At 39.7% G+C, this 25,435-nt stretch overlaps 1 long non-coding RNA gene and 1 pseudogene across 1 annotated transcript in view; both read left to right on the forward strand.

Moving 5' to 3' along the window:
* The first annotated feature begins 422 nt into the window (after nt 1-422).
* Nucleotides 423-25,435, forward strand: part of LOC134729122 (uncharacterized) — a 79,908-nt gene continuing 54,895 nt past the window's right edge. Inside the window, exon 1 of the long non-coding RNA XR_010109998.1 lies at nt 423-596. This is a non-coding gene — a long non-coding RNA (uncharacterized LOC134729122). The remainder of the gene's footprint in view (nt 597-25,435) is intronic.
* Nucleotides 11,024-12,735, forward strand: LOC100982580 (glutamyl-tRNA(Gln) amidotransferase subunit A, mitochondrial-like; annotated as a pseudogene).

A 25,435-nucleotide genomic window follows, 5' to 3' on the forward strand; every position in this document is an offset into this window, starting at 1 on the left:
TCATTCAGAAATTCTTCTTGTTCCATCCATCCTGTCTGTATTCTTCCCTGCTCTTCCTACCCTTTGCCATTTCATCTGGTCAAGAGAACACTTAGCAAGGGTCCTGAGGGAAAGAATCAGTAGGGAATAGGGTGGAGAGGCAGAAACCATTCTGTTGGAGAGCTGTGTTATTCTCCTTGGGTTCTGTAACGGTTAAGTTTATGTGTTGACTTGGCAGGGCCATGGAGTGCTCAGATATTTGGTCAAAAATTATTCTGAGTGTGTTGTGAGGGTGTTTCTGGATGAGATTAGCATTTGAATCAGTAGATTCAGCAAAGCAGATTGCCTTCCCAATGTGGGTGGGCCTCATCCAATCCATGGAAGACCTGGATAGAACAAAAAGTCTGAGTAAGACAGAATTCTTTCTCTATGCCTGACTCTCTTCAAGCTGGAACATTGCTCTTTTCCTGCTTTCGGATTCAGACTCAGATGAAGACTTACGTTACTGGTTTTCCTAGTTGTCAGGCCTTCTAACTTGGGCTGGAAATACCATTGACTCTCTTGGGTCTTCAGCTTGTCAGCTGCAGATCTTGGGACTTCTCAGCCTGCATAATCATGTGAGTCAGTTTGTTATAATTGTTCTATCTATATGTTTATATATAGATAGATTTAGATACCTATCTCTATCTATAGACATATTTGGATTATATATGATGTGTATGTCTATGTCTATAGACATGTCTGTATTGGTCTGGATTTTTTAGAGAAACAGAACTGAAAGATATATCTGTATCTAGATCTATCTATATATCTACACCCTATTGGTTCTGTTTTTCTGGAGAATCCAGGCTAATACAGATTTTGATACAAAGAAGTGGGGTGCTGGTATAACAAATACCTAAACATGTGGAAGTGGCTTTGGAACTGGTTAATAGGTAGAGGCTGGAAGAGTTTTGAGTTGTATGCTAGAAAAATAGATGTTAAAAGTGATCCTGACTAGGGTGTACATGGAAATTAGGAACATGATATTGAAAACTGGAGGAAAGGTGATCCTTTTTATAAAGTGGCAAATAATTTGGCTGAACTGTGTTCTAGTGTTTGGTGGAAGGTAGAATTTGTGAGCAAAATGTGGGCTAAACAGATTTCTAAGCAAAGTGTTGAAGAAGTGGTTTGGTTCCTTCTAAATGCATATAGAAAAATACTAAAGGAGAGAGATGAAATGAAGAAGAAATTCTTAATCAAAAAGGAAGCAGAATTTAAAGATTTGGAACATTCTCAGCTTATCCACATTACAAAAAATGGAAAAGCTTGTTTTGAAGAGAACATTAAAGATGTGGCTGAACAATCATTTGATAAAGACATCATGGGTATGACTTATTGACTTAGCCATTTTAACAGAATCCAGGAATAGAGATGAGATTATACCAACAAAGACCCTGCCAGTTTGAACTAAAGAGAACAGAAAAAAAATGAGACTAAATTAGGGAAGGCAGTTGTACTTCTTTGATTTAGCAAGACCAGACCATAGAGCCATTTAGCTGTGAACATGCACTACTCTTCAAGAAAACATGCACTGTTCTTCAAGAAGGCAATTCAGAGATTATCAGTGGTGCCACTTGGTTTGAACAGGCTAGATGGCCTCTGACCAATGCTGTGGGAATGGGACCACTGTGCAAAATCCTGTGAGTGGGGCCACATAGAACCTTGAGGGTGAAACCCTGCACCTAACAGAACTTCAGAAGTGGGATTGTCACCCCAGTGGTCCATGAGGCAGAGCCTGAAACCAAAGAGGATTAATCTGGAGCCTTAAGATCTAGTGGAATTTGCCTTGCTAAGTTTCAGACTTTCTTAGGACCCATTACTCCTTTCTTCTTTCTTATTTCTTCCTTTTGGAATGGGAATGTTCATCCTATGCCTGTCCCATCATCATAGTTTGGAAGCATGTAACTTGTCTGCTTTCAAAGGTTTGCACAGGGGGAGGAATTTTGTCTCAGAATGAATCATAGCAACATATGTGTCTCACCCATATTTGATTTCGCTGATATGAGTATTTGGACTTTAATCTTTAGAGTTCATGCTAGAATGACTTAAGATTTTGGGGGCTGTTGGCATGGAAGGAATGTATTTTACATGTGAGAAGGACATAATTTTAAGGGGGCCAGAGTGAATGAGTGAATTGTGTCCTCCCCAAAATTCATATGTTGAAGCACTAACCCCCACGTGATGGTGTTTAGCAATGGGGCCTTTGGGATGACATTAAGTTTTGATGAGGTCTTAAGGTGGGGGCCTCATGATGGGGTTGGTGGATTTATAAGAAGAAGAAGAGAGAGATTGCTGTCTCTCTGCCATGTGAGGACAGTGAGATGGAGGCCATCTGCAAACCAGTAAGAGTGCCTTGTGATGCATGCCTGTAGTCCCATCTACTCGAGAGGCTGAGATGGGAGAATTGCTTGAACCCAGGAGGCGGAGGTTGCAGTGAGCAGAGATTGCGCCACTGCACTCCAGCCTGGGCGACAGAGGGAGACTCCATCTCAAAAAAGAAAAAAAAAAAAAAAATAGAGTGCCTTCATCAGAACCCAGCCATGCTGGCATCCTGGTTCTAGACTTCCAGTCTGTGTGAAATAGATTTCTGTTGTTTAAGCCACCCAATGTATGGTATTTTGTAATGGAAGTCTGCTTTGACTATAATACAGGTCTGCTGTTTTTTCCCTCTAGGAGGCCATCTCTTTACTGTGATGTTTGGCCATGGTGTTTGTGTGTATGTGTATATAAACAATGCTAATTGCTGTGAAGTCCACTAATTTCAAGCAATTCTCAGCAAATGAGTGCATTAGACATGCATTGACCATCATATTGGGCCTGTCATATTTATTACATCAGCCACTGTTTAAGAGCATCTAATTCCCTCAATTACTATGGGCTGAGAATCTCCTTGTCATGTAGTTTGGAATTATGGAATAAAAGCAAAATATCTCATGGAACTGTAGTTTCAGAAACAGAGGAATGGGCTAGAAACTATGAGAAAAGGAACAACTAAAAGATACTGACCACGGAAAGGAGTGGAACTCTGTTTCTCCCCTCTTTCTCCTTCTCTATCACTGTCACCATGAAAGAAAAGTGTATATGAGCTCCATGTCTCCCTTTTCTCAAGTTCTCTTTTTTCTTCTTTTCCTCTATATAGCTCCTTGCTCTGGAGTCCAGCAGTCTGGCTGCTTCTTTGCAGCTGCAGTTTCTTCATGGCTCTGCATGGTCTCTGATGGTCTATTCATGGGCCTTGTTATGGGTTGAGGTGGATACCCCCAGAATTCATATGTTGTAGCTCTAACCTTCAGTAACTCAGAATGTGACCTTATTTAGAAATAGGGTCATTTCAGATGTAATTAGTTAAGTTAGGATGAGGTCATACTGGGGGAGGGTGGGCCCCTGACTTGATGTGACCAAGACTTAAGACCATACAATGAGAAAAATGATAGGACCTACCTCCTAGAGCATTTGGGAAGATGCAAAGAGTTTGGTATTTATTTATGGCAATTATTATTCTGTAGTGCTGGACCATTCAAAACCATGTTGCTCCACCTCTGGACAAGACTTGGTTAATTTCCCTGGCAGAGGATTTCAACATACACAGGTTTAGGAAAGTAAAATCCCATCTTATACATCACCTGGCCAGATCATCCAAATAGTAATTGTGGTGTATTAGTCCGCTTTCACACTGCTGATAAAGGCATACCCAAGACTACACAATTTACAAAAAAAGAGGATTAATGGACTTACGCTCCATATGGCTGGGGAGGCCTCACAATCATGGCAGAAGGTAAGGAGGAGCAAGTCACATCTTACGTGGATGGTGACAGGCAAACAGAGAGAGCTTGTGCAGGGAAACTCCTCTTTATAAAACCATCAGATCTCATAAGACTTATTCACCATCACAAGAACAGCACAGAAAAGACCAGCTCCGATGATTCAATTATCTCCCACTAAGTCCCTCCCACAACACATGGGAATTCAAGATGAGATGTGGGTGGGGACACAACCAACCCGTATCATATGATATGCTAATAGATCCTTATTGTGAGCTCACAGTTATTAAATGAACAAATCCATAGATTAAGAACAGAAGTGTTAATGAATTTTTAAAGTCTGCTAATTTGTTCAACATTTAGGGCCATTAACAAGTGCATGGATTTTCTTGAGAACATATGATTACCTTGTCTTCTGATTACAGACAGCTGACACCATAGCATGTTGTTTACAAAAGCAAGATTGTAGAAGAGATTATAGGTGCTGGGATTGACTGGCGATAACTTATTTAGGGGCTCCTAATAGGACTTAAAATACCCACCTGTCATTTTGTATGTACATTATAATATGCTGGAGTATATTCAAAGAAGCTTTAAATTGATGACTGTTTTTCTGAAAGATGCAGCAATTGCAACTTATTTTCTTCCTTCTTAGCAGGATTCTGATATCCAGGTCTGCAGATGCTGCAGGATTTTGCTTAATACATTTAAGAGGTATTGATTCTTCTGGGCATAGTTGGAGATGAAGGAGCAGTTTCTGGAAGAACTCGCTTTGGAAGAGAAACAGGTCTTTGTGGCAGCAAAGGGAACATTGTTAGAGAGGACAGTAGGTATGCGTGCACATATATGTGTGCATGCATGTATTGGGCGTGTGTGTGTGTGTTGGTTTAAGTTTCCACATTAGGAAAATGACAGTAAAGTTACACAGTGGGGATAGGCAACCTTTTAAGAATGGTAACTATGCTCCAGCCTCAGGACTGAGCCTTTTCCAGAGCCAGCAAAGCCTGTCCTTGGGCTTAGTCACTCTTTTTTACATTCTTTATTCCTGTATTCTGTGAGGATACTTTATTCCCCTTTCTTCTCTCTCCCTCCAACCTTTTCTTCTATACCCCAACTGTGTTGTAAAGCCAAAGGATTTTAGGTTTTACTTTCTCTCCTCTCCAAAACTTGCTCACTCTTAGTGTGAATTTTGAGCCAGCCAATGTGCTTCCACTCCCAGGAGTAATTGTTGTTGAAACATTGTCTCTGATGGTCTACTCAGGGCTCCTGTTATGGGTTGAATTGTGTCATCTCAAAATGTGTGTTGTAGTCCTAACCTGTAACAACTCAGAATGTGACCTTATTTGGAAATAAGGTCATTGAAGATATAATTAGTCAGTTAGAATAAGGTCATACTGGGGTAGGGTGGATGCCTAATCCAACATGACTTTAGCTTTTATAAAAGGGGAAAATTTTATAAGAAGAAGAACAGCACTATGTCAGTATCAAGGTAGAGATCAGTGTGATGCATGTAAAATCCAAGGAATGGCAAAGATTGTAGGCAGACCACCAGAAGCTAGGAGAGAGGCATGGAACAGACTCTCCCTCACAATCCTTAGACAGAACCAGTCCTGCTGACACCTTGATCTTGGACTTTTAGCCTCTACAACTGTGAGACAATTAAGCTCTGCTGTTCTAAGCTTCCCAGTTTGTGGTGCTTTACTATGGCAGCCCTAGTAAACTAATACAGGTACTATTTTCTTTTAGAGCCAAGCCATCTCAGGCAGCAGTGAGGTGATGGGAGAGATATCCAGAGAGGAGGGGCAGAGTCCCCATTTGAGAGCAGACCAGGTAGGCTTAGCATATACTTAGATGCAATTTAGAGGCAGGATCCAGCCTGGAGTTTGCTATAGCTCAGCTCCAGCTTGGCTAACACCATTTCACACTTTTCTTTAAACCAGCTGGAGATTCGTCACCTGTCTTTGCCGGTCCCTGAGTGACAGGATGACCAAGGGCCAGAGGATCATCAAATACTCATTGCTTTTAGCACTATGCAATGTTACTTCCTGCAGGACCTCTTGAAAGGGCACAGATGGGAGGCTGTCTTGTTGATTCCTGGTCTGCAACAGGCAATTTATATTCAAAAGCACATACTGTGTGGATCCCAGTGCAAAATAAAAATGTGGGGCTGGATGGGATGGCAAAGTCAATCTCCCCTTCCTACATGCTGGCTGTCTATTCTAACCCCTGCCTGGATGCGCTTGGTACCTAGACTGAGGTGGATGATACATCCCTCCCCACTGGTCACCCACCAAACATGTAGTGGTGCTGTCAGCCTGGTGCAGGATGGATGCTGTCTTGTCCTGTCCCAAGATGCCATGGGGTGAGTGTCTAACCCTGATCCTCTCTCTCCTTGGGGTAAAGAATGACAGTAGAATGCAGCCCTCTTCCTGTCAATGCAACTTGGTCTCCACCCCAGGTGGACAGTGGTAGTGGTTGTGGGATGCGGTCAGGAACGAGGATGTCAGCCTGGGCCAGGACACCAGGGGTTGGGGAGTGGACTGCTGAGAGCCCGTCCGAAAAGGCAAGCAGATAGGGAGGTGGTGGGACATAGGAGCGTATGTGAGTCAAAGCTCCAAGCCTGAAGCTCCATGGTCTCATCAGACTTCATTTACTGACCACAAATTCAAAGACAAAATTATTAAGGACTTCAAGATGGCAACTGCGGAGCATTGAACTTCAACAGCCTGGCCCTTCTGAGGGTGGGGCCCTGTGTGGCTGCTCAGGTCACTGGTCCATGAAACTGGTCCTGTTATAGAGGCAACAGTGTAGAACTACTTAGAAACAAAAATAAATATTATGATGCCATGTGTATCATCATGAGTGCCATAGCTTGAGAATAAACTTTGTGGCCAGAAAGAACAACAAGGAAATTCATGGGTGACCTCTGTCCTTGAAGGTTGGTTTCAAGCCTAGATTCATAGAAGGCTTTGTCTTGGAGGACTAGGAAGATCATCTGATACAATTCTCTCCTTGAAGAGGTGAAAAGATGAAAACTTGCAAACAGGTTCAAGATCACACAGCTAATTATGGTTAGGTCTAGGGTAAGAAACAATGTTATTTTGCTCTTAAATTGTTGTAAGAAGGGCCTGCGAAAACAAGGATGATGAATATGTTTATTATTTTGATTATAGAGCTTGTTCATGGTGTTTATATTTATTAAAACATCAAATTGTATAATTAAAATATTTGCAGTTTGTTCTTTGCCAATTATACCTCAATGGAGCTGCTTAAAAATATTGAAGGCAAGAATCAAATAAACAACTTGATTTAAGAATAAGGTAAATAGCAGCTGAAGTTTTTCTGGAATATAGGGAAACAGGAGTGAGCAGTTTTTTGCACAAGCAAACTGCCATTAGTAGCATGCATTAGGGTTTACAACGTGCTTTTGTTTATACTATCTCTTAAGGTTCTTCAGGGTGGAACTTTAATGTTAGGAAATGTCATGGAAATGCAGAGTCACCGAAGACCTCCTGAGCAAAGTAGGAAGCTTGGGAATCCTGGAATCTTGAAGACAGAAGAACCCTTAGGGATTACTCAACTCCTAGAGGAATTCTTAAAATTAACCTCCTTTCTGAAGGGAAGATTGGGGATGCAAAAGATTAACCTTCATTTGACTTCTTTTGATGGGAGGAGTGTTTCTGCCACTTTTATCTGCAGGAAGAGGGCTCTCCACCAGCCTGTAGGCTTGGCCTGCCTCCCGTCCACCCTGCGGAGGCGTGCTTGCTACAGAGCAGGAGGCTGGGCAAGTTCTTTTTCTGACTTTTAACAGGCAGTTATGCTTCAGAATGATTTGGTCGATTATCTTTCTTCACAGAATACATGACAAAAATGAGTCAGCAGGGAGGCAGGTTAGAGCAGTCTAAAGAAAAACAATAGGTGCTGTGAAGATGAAAAAGAAAAAGTTTAGATTTCCAGCGTCAGGATGAAGTTCAAGACTCTTATGCTTCCTCATGGACTGTGAGCCGTGGGACAGGCTAGGGAGATCCCTGGGCTCTTTGCCCCTCAGTCGGTTTTCTCACCGGGAGGCAGCGAGGCCTCTTCTCTTTGAATTTCTCTCATTCATGCTGGGAGTATTTTCTTTGCTTGAACTGGGATGGGCAGCTCACCAGGAGGTGAGCACTTCAGGAAGAGGAAGGCACTTGCAGTTCTTCGGAGAGAGATTGTGGCAGTTCGCACCGAAGACTGGACTGCGTTCCTCCTCCACATGCTGAGTTTGCATTTAAAGGAGGGAGGGAGCTCTCTTAATTTGTGATTATTTTTCCTGAGCTTGAAACTGAGCTGAGTGTTCCCCAGTGTTGTCATTTTTGTTTCACTGGGTGAACTGCTTTTAGAGAGCCCTGCTCTGAGATGGGGGATGTGTGAGCCCAGAGTCTTCTCTGCGGGACTCAGTTCCTGCTGCCTCCCCTTCAGACCCACCTTGGCTGGCAGGTGGACCACTAGGAAAACACCCCTTGCTCTTGCTGGGAAGGGTCGAGTGGGGTGGGGAGAAGCCAACCCCAGGAGGATGGAGAGCAGTGAGGGCTGTCATTGCTGCTCAGTGTCTGGGTGACCTGGGTACTTTCTGAGGATCCAGGAAGGCCCATGGAAGAAGCAGGCCATGCAGAATCTGTCCGAATGTTTTACGGCTCCTGTGGTGATGTCAGGCTTTTATATCTTGGATTTTTTTTTCTTGAAAACACCATGTGCATAAAAGAGAAAGTCTCACACACACACACACACACACACACACACACACACACACACACCAACTTTGGCTGTAAATGGAAAGGACCTACTTCTTTTTCCGTGCTGCTTTTATTTTCATGGTTAATTATTTATTCATAAATCTTGCCTGAGAGATTTTATTTTGGCTCCCAAGCGATAAAAGCTCAAGGTCACAGGGGAAGTGTTTTCAAATGCTAAGTGATCCTCCTCCAACCTAATGTTGTAAAATTTTTATTTCAGGAGTAGTGTTGCTCACAGGAGGGGTGATGACTTAATTTTAGCTCCCAGATGAAATATTGACTTTGCTGCTGATGAGGAGATGGAAGACAGCACAGATCAGCGTAATGAGGGCCGTCGTGGAGCCGCCTTCACCCTGACTTGGCAACCCGTTCATTGTGGGATGACCTTTATAAAATGATGATGATGTTGGGGGAAAGGAGGGAAAGTTTCAAGGATGCTAGGCTGCTGCTGATTTCTGCTTCCACTGGAAACAAACGAAAAAATACATTGAGGAAAGATCTGATTTTTCTTGTGCCATTTGAAAGCTATGCATACTTATGTCCAAAAGGAAGTTTGCTTTCACATCCATTGATAACAATGGCCTTCAAAAATGCGACATTTTTTTCTCATTGTGCCACTGTGAGCTATGGTCACCGAAAAAGGGTGAAAATCATTCATATGAGATAAAGGGTTAATAGCTGAGATTTTAATCCTCTCTAAAAATTAGTTTTAGGTTGTTGACTTCTTAAGGTTTAAATGTTACTATTTTTGAATAGTTACACATGAAATAACATTCAGAAAGCATCCAAAAGCGAGTTCTTTTCCTCCAACGCTGTCTTCCTATCCTTCAGTCCCCATCTCCAGAGGCAGCCACCTAAGAAATTTGTTGGTATTCTTCCAGAAATAGTCTACATTTAGAACGCTTACATATATATAAACCTTTAAAAATTAGCTAACAATAGCATATCAGCAATTTTTCTTGAGGTTATTTCATATCAGTACAAGTAGGAGCTCTGATGTTTTATGATGTGAGAAGCCCCAGCCTTCTGTGCCAGAATTGGGTTGGAACTGAGTAGTTCTTAATTTCTTTTCTACTCTCTTTCCTCAACTCCAAGTTATTTTCCTTTGCTCCCAAAATACCCAAAGGCAAGAAAGACATTCTCAGTGTAATTTTTGTATTAGGGTATTAGCCAGGCTGCTATAACAAATAAACTTCAAGACATAATGGCTTAACTGAGATAGAAGTTTCTCTCTTCCTTGTATGACTGTACAGGAGGAGGTGGTCCAGGGCTGCCAGGGTGTCAGTGGAGTCCTCCATGTAGAGCTTCCACCTCAGAGTCCAAGGCAGATGATAATTCTTATTATTTCACCAGCAACAGGGAAATAAAAGAGAAAGGGTCAGGGAAGTACTCACACATTTCTTTTCAGGGGTACAACTCGTAGGTGGCACACATCATTTCTTCTTACATTCTGTTGTTCAGAGTTTATGCGCATGGCCACATAGGCTGCCAGCTGAAACTCGGGAGTTCTGTTATCAAAGCAGGGAGGATGGATATTATATGCTCCCAGCTGGGGACAGGATGGTGTCTTGTTCTACATCCTGGCTCCAGGACTAGTGGAAAAGGGAACACTGGAAAAAGCTGAAAGAAAGAATCATATTTTGATAAGAAACCCTATAAGACTTCAGGTCCAGGTGACATAGTTCAGTGCAGACAAATGGAAAAGGAGCAACTGTCCATCATCTCTTCCTGGAACACATGGGTATCTACCAATGGAGAAAGGAATTTACATTCTAGCAAGGAGAGACAGACAATCAACACAATTCAGTACATTAGGTAGCATGTTTGATAAGTGCTGTGGAGATAAACCATGAGGAAGGACTATAGAGAATTGGGTGGTGGGGATTGTTGTGGTTTAGAAAGAACAGCTTGGGAGGGCCTCTCTGAGAAAGTGATGTTACGAAAAGATCTGAAGGATATGAGAGTGTGAGCTATGCAGACATCTGCAGGAAGCGCATATTTGGACAAAGGGAAGAACAGATGCAAAGGCCTCAGAATGAGAACATGCTCAGTGTGTTTGAGTAAGAGAAGAGCAAGGAGACCAGTATGGCTGGGGCAGAGTGAGGGGAAGATGAGGAGGTGATGATGAGAGGGGAGGGAAGCCTATAGCATGGGGCCTTGGAGGCCATTGTAAGGATTTTGGCTTTTATGTGGAGAGAGATGAGAAGGCAATGGAGGATTTTGCAAAGAGGAGACATGATCTGACTTACTTTAAACTGTCTTTCTGGTCTATGTTGAAAATCGCCTCTAGGAAGGCAAAGGATATTGTAATTATTTAGGTGAGGGATGATTTGGTTTAGGAGATGTTGTAAGAAGACTGCATTCAGGATGTATTTTGAAGGTGGAGCCTGCAGTATGATGAAGGATTAGATGTGGAGAGTCAGAGAAAGAGAGGGAACAAGACTGACTCTAGGGTTCCTGGCCTGAATAACTGAGGCAATGGAGCTGCCATTTCCTGAGATGCAGAAGGCACAATGGGGAGTGGATTTTGGAGGACGATTAGAAGAAGCTCAGGTTTTTGACATGTTAGGCTTCAAATGGGTATTACATATCCAAGCAGTATAATCTGAAACCCTGGGTTTAGCTGTGCCTTTAGTCAGATACATTTCTTGAATTTTCTAGGTCTATGAGCCAATGTAATTTTTTTTGTACTAGGGTTTTTGCTTCAACTGCTGCAGGCAAAAGTCCTGGTTTATTTACCATCTTATCTGCTCATTGACTGCCTCCTTTTCAGGTGTATCCTATGGAAGTTTACTGTGATCATCCATGTCTTTCTTTATTATCTGTCTTAGGTTGTAATCCATGAAAAGGCAAGAGCTAAAACTGTAACCTTCTCTTATAGCTCCTCCTAAGTTTCTCTCTCTCTCTCTTTCTCTCTCTCTCACTTTCTGTCTCTCTCTCTCTCCCTCTCTCTCCCCACTCCTGCTCCCTCTCTGTGGGTGTGTGTGGGAGAGAGAGTGTTTGCGTGTGTTTTGAGGAAAACCGTTAATACATTATTTATGATGATAATTCAATTTAAAAGACATTTATTGAGTGTTGAATAAGACAGTATCTGCCTTCAGGAGCAAAGAAGACAGATACATTAACAAACAGTTATAATGCAATGTGTCATGGACTGTAATAGGAGTATAGGAATATAGATCTGAGGAAAATTAAACCTGTTGATTTCAAACCAAGCTATGGCTTACTTTCCCGTCATGGTCTCATTCCCCTGGTGAATTTGATGGATCTGCCAGGTATCTTAACCAGATGTGTGGATGATGCAGCTATTGTGTTGGGTGTACTGGCTGGGCATGACCTCAAGGATTCTACCACAGTACAAGATCCTGTTAAACCATTCATACTTCCCAGTTTGACAGATGTAAACAAACTATGTATAGGAATTCCAAAAAAAAATCTTGTACCATAATTATCAGTGAAGTACAATCTCTTTGGTCCAAAGCTGCTGACCTCTTTGAGTCTGTGAGGGCCAAAGTAATTGAAGCATCCCTTCCTCACACCAGTTATTCAGTTATCTGCTACCATGTATTGTGCACACTGGAAGTGGCATCAAATATGGCAAGATTTGATGGGCTACGATATGATCACAGATGTGACATTGATGTGTCCACTGAAGCCAGGTATGCTGCAACCAGACAAGAAGGATTCAATGATGTGGTGAGAGGAAGAATTCTCTCAGGAAACTTTTTCTTGTTAAAAAAAACTATGAAAATTATTTCATCAAAGCACAGAAGGTGAGATACCTCATTGATAATGATTTTGTGAATGCTTTTAACTCTGGAGTAGATGTCTTGCTAACTCCCACCACCTTGAGTGAGGCAGTACTATACTTGGAATTCATCAAAGAAGACAACACAACAAGAAGTGCCCAGGATGATAGTTTCACACAGGCTGTAAACATGGCAGGATTGCCAACAGTGAGTATTCCTGTTGCACTTTCAAACCAAGGGTTGCCAATAGGACTGTAGCTTACTGAATGTGCATTTTGTGAACAGCAGCTTCTTACAGTAGCCAAATGATTTGAAAAACAAGTACAGTTTTCTGTTATTCAACTTCAAGAACTCGTGGATGATTGTTCATCAATCCTTGAAAATGAAAAGCTAGCCTCTGTCTCTCTAAAACAGTGGAGAGAAATATATCATGCAAATTAAAATGACTTTTAGAGATTCTAAAAAAAAAGAAATTATTGCTTGCATTTTTAACTTGGTGATGGTTATCCTCTTAGACATGGAACCATAAAGATGTAAAATTTACAGAAGGATTAACTTAGTCTGCAAAGCATAGCGGTTAATTCACAGCTAAGATAATAGAGAAATTTGTCAAGGATAGAATATGATAAAACCTGTAAGAAGCAAAGTCAAACTGTCTATTGACTTTGGGCTTTATTATCTCTTTTTATTTTCTTCCCCTTTTTGTAACATTTAAAATGTAATTAAAATGATCTGAGAGTGTTTCTAGCATGTATTTTGATCTTGACTTGGGTCTAGCTTAGTAGTCCAAATTTTGAGTGTCACAGATTAATACAATATTAGGGCTGGAAGTAATCCCTCTTTTCCTTGCTATGCCTATTGCCCTTAACTTGATGTCTGCTAACACCTACAGTCTATAAAATTGTTTTCTAAATTGTACCCATGGATGCTACTTCTATGGAATACTAATAGTTATCTAGGGAAAAGGGGCCTGGGCCAGTCAAGTAAGTTTCCTTCCTCAAGACCTGTGGAGTCTTTTGCATACTAATGTACACAGAGAATGTCCAAGATGGAACTGAAGGTAGAGAGTGAAATGTGATGTGTACAATATCCAGAGTTTCCCCAAATGATTTATATTTGCTAACAAATGATATGTAGTGTTGGATTTTTCTCTGCTTTATGTCTGTGTCTCAGTGAAATTTTGTGTTCTATAACACTCAGTGCTTAAATGGCAGTGTTTTTTGTTTGTTTATTTGCTTTAGGTAAAAAATTAGCTTAATTTTTTTGAAGCTAAGTAAAAATTGTAGCTTGCCTTACTTTTAAAAACAGCTTTATTGAGGTGTAGTTGGTATAACTTAAATGTACATATTTAAAGCATAAAATTTGATAAGTTTTGATGTGTGTATGTAATTGGGTACTCATTATCACAATCAAGATAATGAACATCTTCATCATTCCCAAAGTTTTCTTGCATCTCTTCCCTTCTTCCTGATCTCTTTTGCCTGCCCTCTCCCTATCCTCAGGCTGATGTGCTTTCTGTTGCTATAGATTAGTTTCTGTTTTCTAGGATTTTATATAAATGGAATCAGAGTATGTACTTTTTCTTCTTTTTTTTTTGCATGATGTCTTTCACACAGCATAAGTATTTTGAGATTTATCCATGTTGTTGCATTTTCAATAGTTAATTCTTTTCCATTGTTGAGTACTGTTCCATTGTATGGTTGTATCACAGTTTATTTATTCATTAATCTGATGATAGCTATTTGGTTTGCTTCCAGTTTATTGCTACTCCAAATGAAGCTGCTATGAACATTTGGGCACAAGTCTTTATATGGACACGTGTTTCCATTTCTCTTGGAACTACCCCTAGGCATGATCATAATAGGTATATGTTCATATGTTTAAGAAACTGCCAAACTGTTTTTAAAAGTAGTTCTGCCATTTTTACATTCCTGCCAGCAGTATAGAGTTCCACTTCTTTCACATCTTTGCCAATACTTGATATGGCCAGTAATTTTAATTTTAGTCATTCTGATAGATATGTAGTGGTATTTACCTGAAGTTTTAATTTGCATTTTCTTGATGACTAATGATGTTGACCCTCATTTCATGTGCTTATTTGCTGTGTTTATATCTTCTTTAGTGAAGTGTCTGTTCAAATATTTTGCCTGTTTAAAATATATTAGGTTTTGATTATTGAGTTTTGAGGGTTCTTTGTGTATTCTACATGCAAATTCTTTATCAGATACATGATTTGCAAATTTTTCTTCTAGTATTTGTCTTGTATTTTAATCTTTTAACAGTGATTTTTGAGAACAGACATTTTAAATTTAGTTAAAGTTCAATTTGTCAATTTTTTTTCTTCATGGATCTTGCTTTAGTGTCATAGCTAAGGGTTATCTTTGACAAATCCAAGGTCACAAAGATTTTCTTTTATGTTTTCTTCTAGAAGTTATATAATTTTAGGCTTTACATTTAGATTATGATACATTTTGAGTTAATTTGTGTATATTATTCAAAGTTTAACATAGACCAAAGTTTACCTTTTTTGCCCATGGATATCCAATTCTTTCAGCACCATTTGATAGTAAGACTATAATTTGTCCACTGAATTGCCTTTGCACCTTTGTAAAAAAATCAGTGGTCCATATATGTGTGGGTCTATTTTTGGGTTCTGTCTTCTGCTCCACTGATCTATTTGTGTGTCTGTATGACAATACTACATTGTCTTGGTTACTGTAGCTTGAGGGTCAGCAAACTTTTTCCATAATGGGTCAGATAGTAAATATTTTAGGCTTTGTGAGGCATATACGTCCTCTGTAGTGTGTGTTTCTTTTAACAACCATTTAAAAATATAAAAACCATTCTTAGCTTGGGGACTGTAAAAAACAGGTCATGGGCTGAATTTGGTCTGCAGGTCTTAATTTGCTAACTTCTGCTATAGTGTTATAATACATTTTGAAAGTGGGTTGTGTTAGTCTTCCAACTATGTTCTTTATTTTCAAAGTTGTTTTTGCTATTATAGATCCTTCATATTTCCATATGAATTTTAGAATCAGTTTTTCAATTTCCACAAAAAAAGGAATTTGGGGATTTTGACTGGTCTTTGCTTCTGGGGTTGTGTTGATTTTCTAGGTCAATTTTGGGAAAAATGACATTTTAACAGTATGAGTCTTCTGGCTCATGAACGTGATGTGTCTCACCATTTATTTAGGTCTTTGTTGATTTCTCTCAGTAATTAACACTGAACAGGTCTTGTGTACCTTTTGTCATTCCTAACCTCAGGTATTTAATATTTTTAAGCTACTATAAATAGTAGTGATTTAAAATTTCGATTTCTGTTTTTTGTTGCTTGTATAGAGAAATAAAATAGTTTTATGTGATGATTTTATAAAATGCAACTCTGCTAAACTTGCTAACTAATTCTGATACCTTTTAAACATATTTCATAAGAATTTCTACATAGACATTCTTGTCATCTGCAAACAAAAATATTTTTAGTTGTCCATTCCCATTCTGGACAATTTTTATTTTTTGTCTTGACTTTTGGCACTGGCCATAACTTCCAGGACAATGCTAGGTAGAAGTGATGAGGGAAGACATATTAATCTTTTTCCTAATCTTATGTGATGGTTAGTTTGCTAGGGCTGCTGTAACAAAATATTGCAGACAGGGTGGCTTAAACAACAAAAATGTATTTTCTCACAGTTCTGGAGTCTAGGAGTCCATGATCAAAGTGCTGGAAAGTTTGGTTTCCTCTGAGGTCTCTCTCCTTGGCTTGCAGACAGCCGCCTTTTCACACGGTCTTTCTCTGTGTCCGTCTGTGTCCTATTCTCCTCTTCTTATGAGGACACCAGTCGTACTGGATTAGGGCTCAGCCATGTGTCTTCATTTTACTTTAATTACATCTTTAAAGACCATATCTCCAAATAACCATGGTACATCTTAAGATATTGTTGGGTTGGGATTTGAACATATGAATTTGGAGGATGGGACGTAATTCAGCCCATCTTTCATCATTACGTATGATGTTAGCTGTAGGCTTTTTGTAGCACTGTTTCATGTTGTGGAAGTTCCCATCTATTCTTAGTTTGCTGAGAGTATTTATCAGGAATTAATGGAATTAATGTTGAAATTTGTCAAATACCTTTTTACATCTGTTGAGCTAGTATGATTTTTCTTAATTTGTTTATACTGTGCTTTTAGAATGTTATCCAACTTTGTATTCCTGGGATAAATTCTAATTGGTCATGATGTATTAACTTTGAAAATATATTGGTGGATTCCATTTTCAGAGATGTGCTAACTAATGAGACAGTAAAACTCCCAAAATGTAAGTGACACTTAAACGCAAAACATAAAAAGGTCAAAACGAAAAGAATTATTTGAAAAAAAAAGTGTGCTGAATTTAAAACATGGAAGAAATAGATGTCGAAAATTTTATGCATAAAATAGAACTTCATATTGATAACACTAAAAATCATATATAATTGCTAAAGCTGTTTTAAAGATGTTTGCTGGGAAATATAGGATAAATATGTAGCAAAATAGCTTAAGCTACTTTGACATGTAGATGTAACTGTATTTGGACACAATAGCTTGATGTAATTTTGAACTGGCTAATGATATAAGACCAACTCAAAGAACAAATAAACCTAGCAAAGTGTTTTTCATTGCAATTTGACTTGTGCACTGATATTAACTTGCAGTTCTTTTTATATATGTGCAACTTGAACATGATGGTGGTTTGAAGAATTAATTTTTTTGGCTTCACTGTTGACAATTACGATTAGCTCTGAACTGTATAAATCTGTGAAGGATTACAAAGTTAACAAGTATGTTTTAGAGTTTAAGTTCTGTATAGATATATGCTCTGATGTCACACTTCCAGTGAAAAGAAAATTTTCTGAAGTAGTTACCTAGATCAAGGAGCTTGGGCCAGAAGAAAAATCAATGCATTGTTTCCTTTATTGCAAAAGTCATGCTGTGAAAAAAGCCTAAATAAACAATGTGTCAAGTGACACAGTAAAAATTGTAAATTAAGTGGAGTCCATGACATTCTAGATTATTCTCTTTACTATGGGATAACGTGGAAGATGAATTACATATGACTTTCATTGCATATTAAGGCACAATGATTGTAGAGCAGAAAAGTTGAGCATGCTTGATTTATAGAATAAGCTCTTAATACTTCTGCAAGATAAGAAAAGTATTAGGTCTCATCTTCTTAAAGAGGTAAATTGGACATCTAAACTGCTTGTTTGTCTGGTATCTTTGGTATTATAATGATCCTAATACTTCCATAAAAGGAAGGAGTACAGCATAATTGTCAGTGGCAGATAAGATCAAAGGACAAGAACAAAATCGGAAGCTTAGAAGAACAGAGATTTAAAGATTATTATGACATGTTCCATAATTTAACAATTCAAATAAGTCATGATCCAGATTACTTCAAAAATGTAAAATGTTATCACCAAACACTTGATGAATTTTGACAGAATTTTTGCATTTTTATTTTCTATTAAAAATATTCTTACATAGGGGGCCGGACGCCCTGTAATCCCAGCTCTTTAGGAGTGCGAGGCGGGTGGATCACAAGGTCAGGAGTTCAAGACGAGCCCGGGCAACATAGTGAAATCCCGTCTCTACTAAAAAAATACAAAAAATTTGCTGGGCATGGTGGCGGGCACCTGTAATCCCAGCTACTCAGGAGGCTGAGGCAGGAGAATCACTTGAACCCAGGAGGCAGAGGTTGCAGTGAGCCAAAATTGCTCCACTGCACTCCAGCCCAGGTGACACTGCAAGACTCTGTCTCAAAAAAAAAAAAAAAAATTTGTACATAGGAAATTTATTGATCTGAAATCCATTCCTTTCATTAAGAGATAATTTAAATTTCATTATGACTTTATAAGAAAAATTGTTGGAGTGGTTACTGATGGATTGAAAATGAACATCAAAAATAAAATATTGCTTTCTTCATTTTGAATAAAATTCCAACATAAATATGCGAAGCTTGCTAAAATTCCTTTTAAAATCACTTCTAATCCTCCTGTCAACATATATCTGTAAGACTGGTTTCTCTACTATCAGTGTTATGAAACACAGAAATAATTTAGGTATACATTATCAAAAGCCAGAAGCATTGTGCTCAATCCAAACTTGATCAAATACATTAACCAGCACAAAGCATGCTCATTTGTTATGTTAAGAACTTTAATACTGATAAATATGATGTTCCTTCAAAGTGTGCACTTCAGTGTTTAGTATGTGGACTCACTCTTTCACACTCTTTGTTTAGTTACAATTGCAGAATGACAAAAATTATGATTGTATATCAGTGATTCGTTACTTATTGTCGTATATACACACTTTCAATAAAAGAAGTGTATAATTTTTGCTATTCTTTTCTTTTTTCTAGGTTATGTTTATTTTTATATTTATTGAAATGTAATTTTATGTCTGCTGAATATAATAAATTCAGAGGTTATATTTTGTTCATCTTGCTTTTTCTAATTTATTTTTCTAGCAACTTCATTTTTAAAGATAATTTTTTTAGAACAGTTTTAGATTTCCAGAAAAATTGCGAAGATAGTGTGAGTTCCCATATACTCTACACCATTTCCCTTATTTTTAACAGCAGTGTGGTACATTTACCACAATTAGTGAGCCAATATTGATACATATTATTAACTAAAGTCCACAGTGTATTCAGGTTTCCTTAATTTTACCTGATCTTTTTCTGTTCTAGGATTGCATCTAGGGTACTGCATTACATTTAATTACTGTGTCTCCCTAGGCTCCTCTTGGCTGTGATAGTCTCTGAGACTTTTGTTTTGGTTGACTTTGACGGTTGTGAGGAGTACTGGTTGCGTAGTTTGTAGAATGTCCCTCAATTGAGATTTTTCTGATGTTTTTTGTCATGATCAGACTGTGGTTATAGTAACCCATTGTTAAATCATATTTTACAAGTGCACAGATATGTGGTGGATTGGATATTTAAAACAAACAAACTGGTTCTTCTCTACAGATGGTTGAGGAAGCAGGCTCTTGTGAAACTGGGGTCACACAGAATTTAGGGTGTTACTGAATGACCTAGGGAAAGGTGAATCCAGACCTCCTCTGGATTCTGGGGCTCCTAGCAGAAGAACTTTTGCTCTGAGACTTTCCTGCAACATCTTTTAGTCTCTGTGTCTTTCTCATTGATCTTCAGATTCCAGGAGAGGAACCGTGATGAACTCAGGTTGGAGAAAGGCAACTAGCAAATATTTGGTGATTTAGGGGGTGGGTTCGCAGGTGTGGGGCTTTACCTGGATGTCAGACTGGGGGAATTGATGAGTCTGAGCTCACTCATTCCCACCTCCATCATTCCACCCCCGCCCCGGGCAGGCACACTTGACAGCAATAATTTAACTTAAGCATACCCTGAGAATGACACTGTGGTCTAAGAAGGATGTGTGTTTGAAGTCCTGAGCTAAGGTATCAAGGAGTGGCCAACCTGGAGATTCAGTCTTTATCTGTGAAGGACATCTGAACCTCCAGCCCGTCACTTAGAATGCAGGTCATACAGAGGATCAAGGTTTTTTGTTTTGGGTTGAATGGAGGTTGCTAGGTAGAGGTTGCTGGATGGAGGGTGCTAAGTAAAAATACTATATAAATTGTATACTCTTTACAAATGGTAGTGGTTCTCCTGTTCAACCCACTGCCACTGGACCATACTTGTATGTAAATTCCCCCTAATAAACCTCATGTCTCCTTTGTTGTCTCTGGATCGCTCTCTTTTTTTTTTTTTTTTCCCTCGCGACATGGTACCATCCTTACTGGAGTCAATAGGGGTCTGGCATGCCACCCAAGTGTCCATTTTTATTTTCTACATGTTCTTTGTTAATTCCAAAGCCCTGACTTTTCCTTCTTCTTTCAGAGTTGGAATTCTTTTACTCTCCAAAAGGGGATGATGAGACACCACTTACTAGCTCATCAAATAGGCCAGGCTGGTAACTCAGGATGTTTCCCTGACCCCTTCACTGGTAGGAACTGGCATGCATGGGCACTGGCAGTGGTGAACTCTACTCACTTGCTGCTCCACCCATCATGAGAGGGGGAGTGCAGATGAGTGGGTACAGGAGTTGGGGTGGGCGCTTTTGGGCACCAGCAAGAGCCAACCCTGTACTGGCCCTATTGCAGCATCTAGGGGAGGGTGCCCATGACCCCTGAAGCCCCAGAGGAAGTGTTACAGCACCCTTTTAGCATTGCCATCCACAGATGGCTTGAGTGTTAACAGCTCAGTGGAGGGTCAGTGTGACAGCCTTTTGCACCCACACTTGTGGCACCTGAGTTCTTAACTGGTGTCCAGGAGGAATGAGGTGGCATGAACCAATTGAAGGTGGTAAATGCAGGGGATTTTATTGCTGATGAAAGTGGCTCTCAGCTGGAAGTGGAGCTGAAAAGGGGATAGAGAGGGAAGGTAATCTTCCCCAGGTGTCTGGCCATCCCTGGCTGGACTCCTCTCTGAAGTTATGCCATCAAGCTATCCCTCTGAATTCAAGCTGCTTCTCTCCAATGTCCAACTATAGTCTCCAACGTCCAACTGCTTCTGCTGTCTCTGCTGGCTAAGCCTGGGGGTTTTATGGGCACAGGATCAGGGGTAGGGTGGGCCATGGGTGGTTTTGGAAAAGGCAACATTTGATCAGGAAAACAGGGATGTAACTTTTCACTTTGGGTGGTGGTATTAGGCTTTTCAGCTTGAGGGTGGGGCCCTTGCCAAGGACTTGGCCTCTTCTGCCCAGAATTTCCCTGCCTTCTGTCCCTATCACTGGGATTAAGAATCCAAGGTAGGAAACTAATCTCTGTTTTCTGGTTTTAATCAGTAGAATTCATTTCTCGATAGAAAATGTGTGTAATTCCAGTTCTACCTCTTTTCTCTTAAATATTTTTTCTTTTAATATTGTTCACATTTTATGCACTAATTAAAGAACCAGACATTGCAAACATGACACATTGATTTTTTCCACAATAATGTTTGTGAGTAACATATGGAATTGCTAACTAACAAAGTTATGGTTTGGTTTGTCTGTCTGCTTCTCCTTTCGGGCCTCTGGCACAGCCTCCTAACTGGCCTCCCCGCCTCCAGTCCTTGACTCTTAAAAATGCAGCCTATCCAGAGAGTCCATGGATTCTAAGGGGCACAACTTACCTTATGGATGTCTTGCTTGAAACCCAGTAAGCCCTTTTGGTTGCCTAGAGCATGGTGTTGTCAGGACCAGCATCATCTGCATCACTTGAGAACTCGTTAGAAATGCAAATTCTCAGGCCTTACCCCAGGCCTAGGAGGTCAGAAACTCTGGGGGGTGGGGCCCAGCAATGCATGCTTAGAAAACCCTTCAGGTAATTCTGAATCAGGCTGAAGTTTGAGAACCTCTACCCAAAAGGATAAAAAACAAGCTGCTTCTTTGGAGAAGGCCTGCTGCGGCCTGGTCCTCACCACCTTTTCTGGCTTCTTCTGCCCCATTTCCTGCTTTGCATTTTATACTATAGTAAATTGTCTGCAGTTGCCTGCATAAACCATTCTCTATCTCATTTTCAGTTGTTTACTCAAATAGGTCCTCTTGGTGCAAAATCTCCCTGCCCCTCACCTGGTCATTTCATGCTGATACTTGAACACTTAGCTCCAGGGTCATTTCTCTGGGAAGCATTCCTCCTGCCTCCCTGCACCTCCTTAAGGGCTCTCCCAGTACCCTGTGCCCATGGCTGTAATTAAGATAAACTCATCACATTATATTTATTTGCTTATGTCTATTTCTGTGACTACATTGTGAGCTCCTTTTATCAGGGACTCCGCTTCTTTCATTTTTAATCCACAGCACCTAGCTGCGTATGCTTGACAGTGAGTTATTTGACTATCACTGAATGATTTATGAATGGGTGAAATAATGAATGAATAAATACTCGCCAATATTTCTGTCACATCTATGGTTCTTTTCCTGCATTCTCTATAGTCAAGTAAAAATTCCCTTTAATTCACCAGACGTGGCAAGCCCAAGAGATATTAATTATATCCCCTTTTTCAGGTTATCAAATGCAAGACAGATTCTTCCTGTCCTCTAACTTCCACATTATGCATTTTAAGCCTCCCACACTTGGTCCAAAGGCCAATCTTAGCTCTCTCCTAGTCAGTGACTTTATCATATTGTAAATTTGGCAGCAGCAGGGATACCTGATTGATTTCTGTCACTTATTATTCATTCAGAAATTCATTTAACTGAGTTTGCTGAGGTGTCATCACGAAGCTAGTATGGACTGAATCAGAGGAAGTGCTTTTTAAAATTCTACTTAATGCTCCCTTAGGGCTTCTCTATGCTGCCAGAGTAGAATAACATATTTTAAACAAGAAAGAAAAACAGCTCATTACTGTTTACTTATATTCCTATTTCTTCTTTTATTTAGGAGCCCTGTGTCTTGCTTGCATCAAAGACATGCATATTCAGACAATTTTGAAAATGAGACATTAAGTAGTCCTGTATAAAATAACACAAGCAGAAAACAAGACTGGTTCTAAAAGTCATTTCTGTTCTCCTTCTTCTGTATCCACACATCACCTGAATAATACAGATGTGCACACTTGCTGTTCCATCTGCTGCAGGACCTGCACACACAGCAACTCATCCTGCAGAGGTTGTCGGGCCATGCCGATCCAGGCACATGCTTCTGCGCACTTTCCTTTTGTCATTACAGATGATAGTTAGAAATATACCTTCTGGCCATGGGATTAGATAGACAGTAAAAAATAAATAGTAATGATGACAATTAATTTACTCTTTTAGGTCATTTGTATTTTTCAGCAGCCTTTCCCATTTATTCTCACAGTTTCTTTTATTCTGACAGTTGAGGTACATTTGTGGAAGTGTCATTTTGGATTTACTGATAAAGAAGCTATGAAATTAAAAAATTCAAACTTGAAATAATTCAAACTTAAAGCTGTTGGAACTTTACGTTTTTAACACTTTTTAAATTATAATTTAAAGAAAAAATTGACCATGTTCGCTTTTTTTTTTTTTTTTTTGAGACATGGTCTCAATCTTTTGCCCAGGCTGGAGTGCAGTGGCATGATCTAGGCTCACTGCAACCTAGATCCTCCCACCTCAGCCTCTTGAGTAGCTGGGACTACAGGTGCACACCACCACACCCAGCTAATTTTTGTATTTTTTGTAGAGACCAGATTTTTCTTTTCTTTTCTTTTCTTTTTTTGAGACAGAGTCTGGCTCTGTCACTAGGCTGGAGTGTAGTGGCACGATCTCAGCTCACTGCAATCTCCGCCTCCTGAGTTCAAGCGAGTAGCTGGGATTACAGGCGCGTGCCACCACACCCAGCTAATTTTTGTATTTTTAGTAGATACAGGGTTTCACCATGTTGCCCAGGCTGGTCTCAAACTCTCGAGCTCAAGTGATCCTCCCACCTTGGCCTTCCAAAGTGCTGAGATTACAAGCATTTGCCACTGCACCTGGTGGGAGCTTTAAATTTTCCTGAGCCTTGAGAGGAAGGTGGCTATGCCATCTAAGTCATGTGGCTTGCAGCTGCAACTTCTGCCTTTTTCTTTTCTTTTTTCTCTAAATAATTAAGACCAAACAGTGCTAGAGCTAAGACACTGACTTAGATCACTACCCCTCTTCAGGGAGTTATAGAGTAATCTGCCTTGGAATGTAGCAATTTTAACCAATTAAATTTCTGTGGCATATGCACTGATCTTGTATGGAAAATGTTGTAATCCTGCTAAGATTTCTATTTAAGTGGAACCTTAACTTCTCCACTTTGGAATGCTGACCCCATTTGTTTGGAGTTGGTGTCTTGGGTGGCTGTCCTCAGGCTTTGCACTCAAATAAACTGTACTTAATTATATTTTCTGAAATTCATTATTTAAGGCTGACAAAGCTGTGGCAGGAAATATGAAATCTCCCAAGGTTACTTAGCAGGTCACCCGTGGACTGGAAGTAGAACAGCTTTTTCTAGTTCTCATTTAGTTACTGGATAAGAAGGAGCCAAGATGGAAGGAGCCAGATGGCAAATTGTTCAGTAGAGTTTGCAGAACCTTTGTGCCATGTGTTAGCAGGTGTACCAGGTGCACCCACATCATCAGGAAGGGTCAAAGCAGAGGTCTGGAGTCAGACTGTCCAGGTTTGAATTTTAGGTCTTCCACTTGCTTAATTGTGCACAATGAACACATTACTTAAACTTTCTGAAATTTAGTTTCCTCCTTTGTAGATGGAGAAAATTGTAATAACTATTTCATGTGGTTGTTTGAGGCTTAGATGCATTAATACATAAACAGCTCAAAATTATGTCTTAAAGTGATAAGAATTACTCAATAAATGTTAACTCCTATTGTTATTCCACTCCAAATTCCTCTGTGAAGACCTCTGTCATTACAGCAATGAATCTATGTTGCTCTCTTTCTTCCATGAACCACGGTCATAAAGAACTTTTTTAAATGACACAACTTAGCCACCAGAATATACTTGCTAATATTCTAATAATCATTAAAGCTATATTTGTTTCCCTAATTATGTTGCAAACTCTAGAGGCTGACTCTATGCTGTATACATCTTCTGAATCAATGCCAAGCCCTTAATTAATATTTGGGTGAATGACTTTTGGACAAAATGGCTTAGATTCTACTATTTTGTTTTTTCAAAATTGTTGTTAAAACAAACATTTGGTGGGGTGTAGTAACTCAAGCCTGTAATCTGAGAGCTTTGGGAAACCAAGGTGGGAGGATTGTTTGAGGCCAGGAGTTCAACATCGGCCTGAGAAACCTAGCAAGACCCCATCTTTACAAAAACATTTTAAAAAGTTAGCCAGGCATCGTGGTGCATGCCTGTAGTCCTTGCTACTTGTGAGGCTGAAGTGGGAGGATCACTTAAGCCCGGGAGTGTGAGCTGCAGTAAGTTATGATCATGCCACTGCTCTACAGATGAGGCAACAGAGTGAGACTCTGTTTCTAAAACAATAAAAACAAACATAAAATCTGCCTGGCATATTTGATTTTAATATGCTTTTAGGCAAATTACCTTATTTACATTTTATGACACTGTGCAGGTGAGAATATTTTACTATACCCATTTCACAGATGACAAATATGAGCAGTTGAGCATCTACAAGATAGATATATTAA

This window comes from Pan paniscus, chromosome 1 (assembly GCF_029289425.2).
Source record: "Pan paniscus chromosome 1, NHGRI_mPanPan1-v2.0_pri, whole genome shotgun sequence".
NCBI classification, from domain to species: domain Eukaryota; kingdom Metazoa; phylum Chordata; class Mammalia; order Primates; family Hominidae; genus Pan; species Pan paniscus.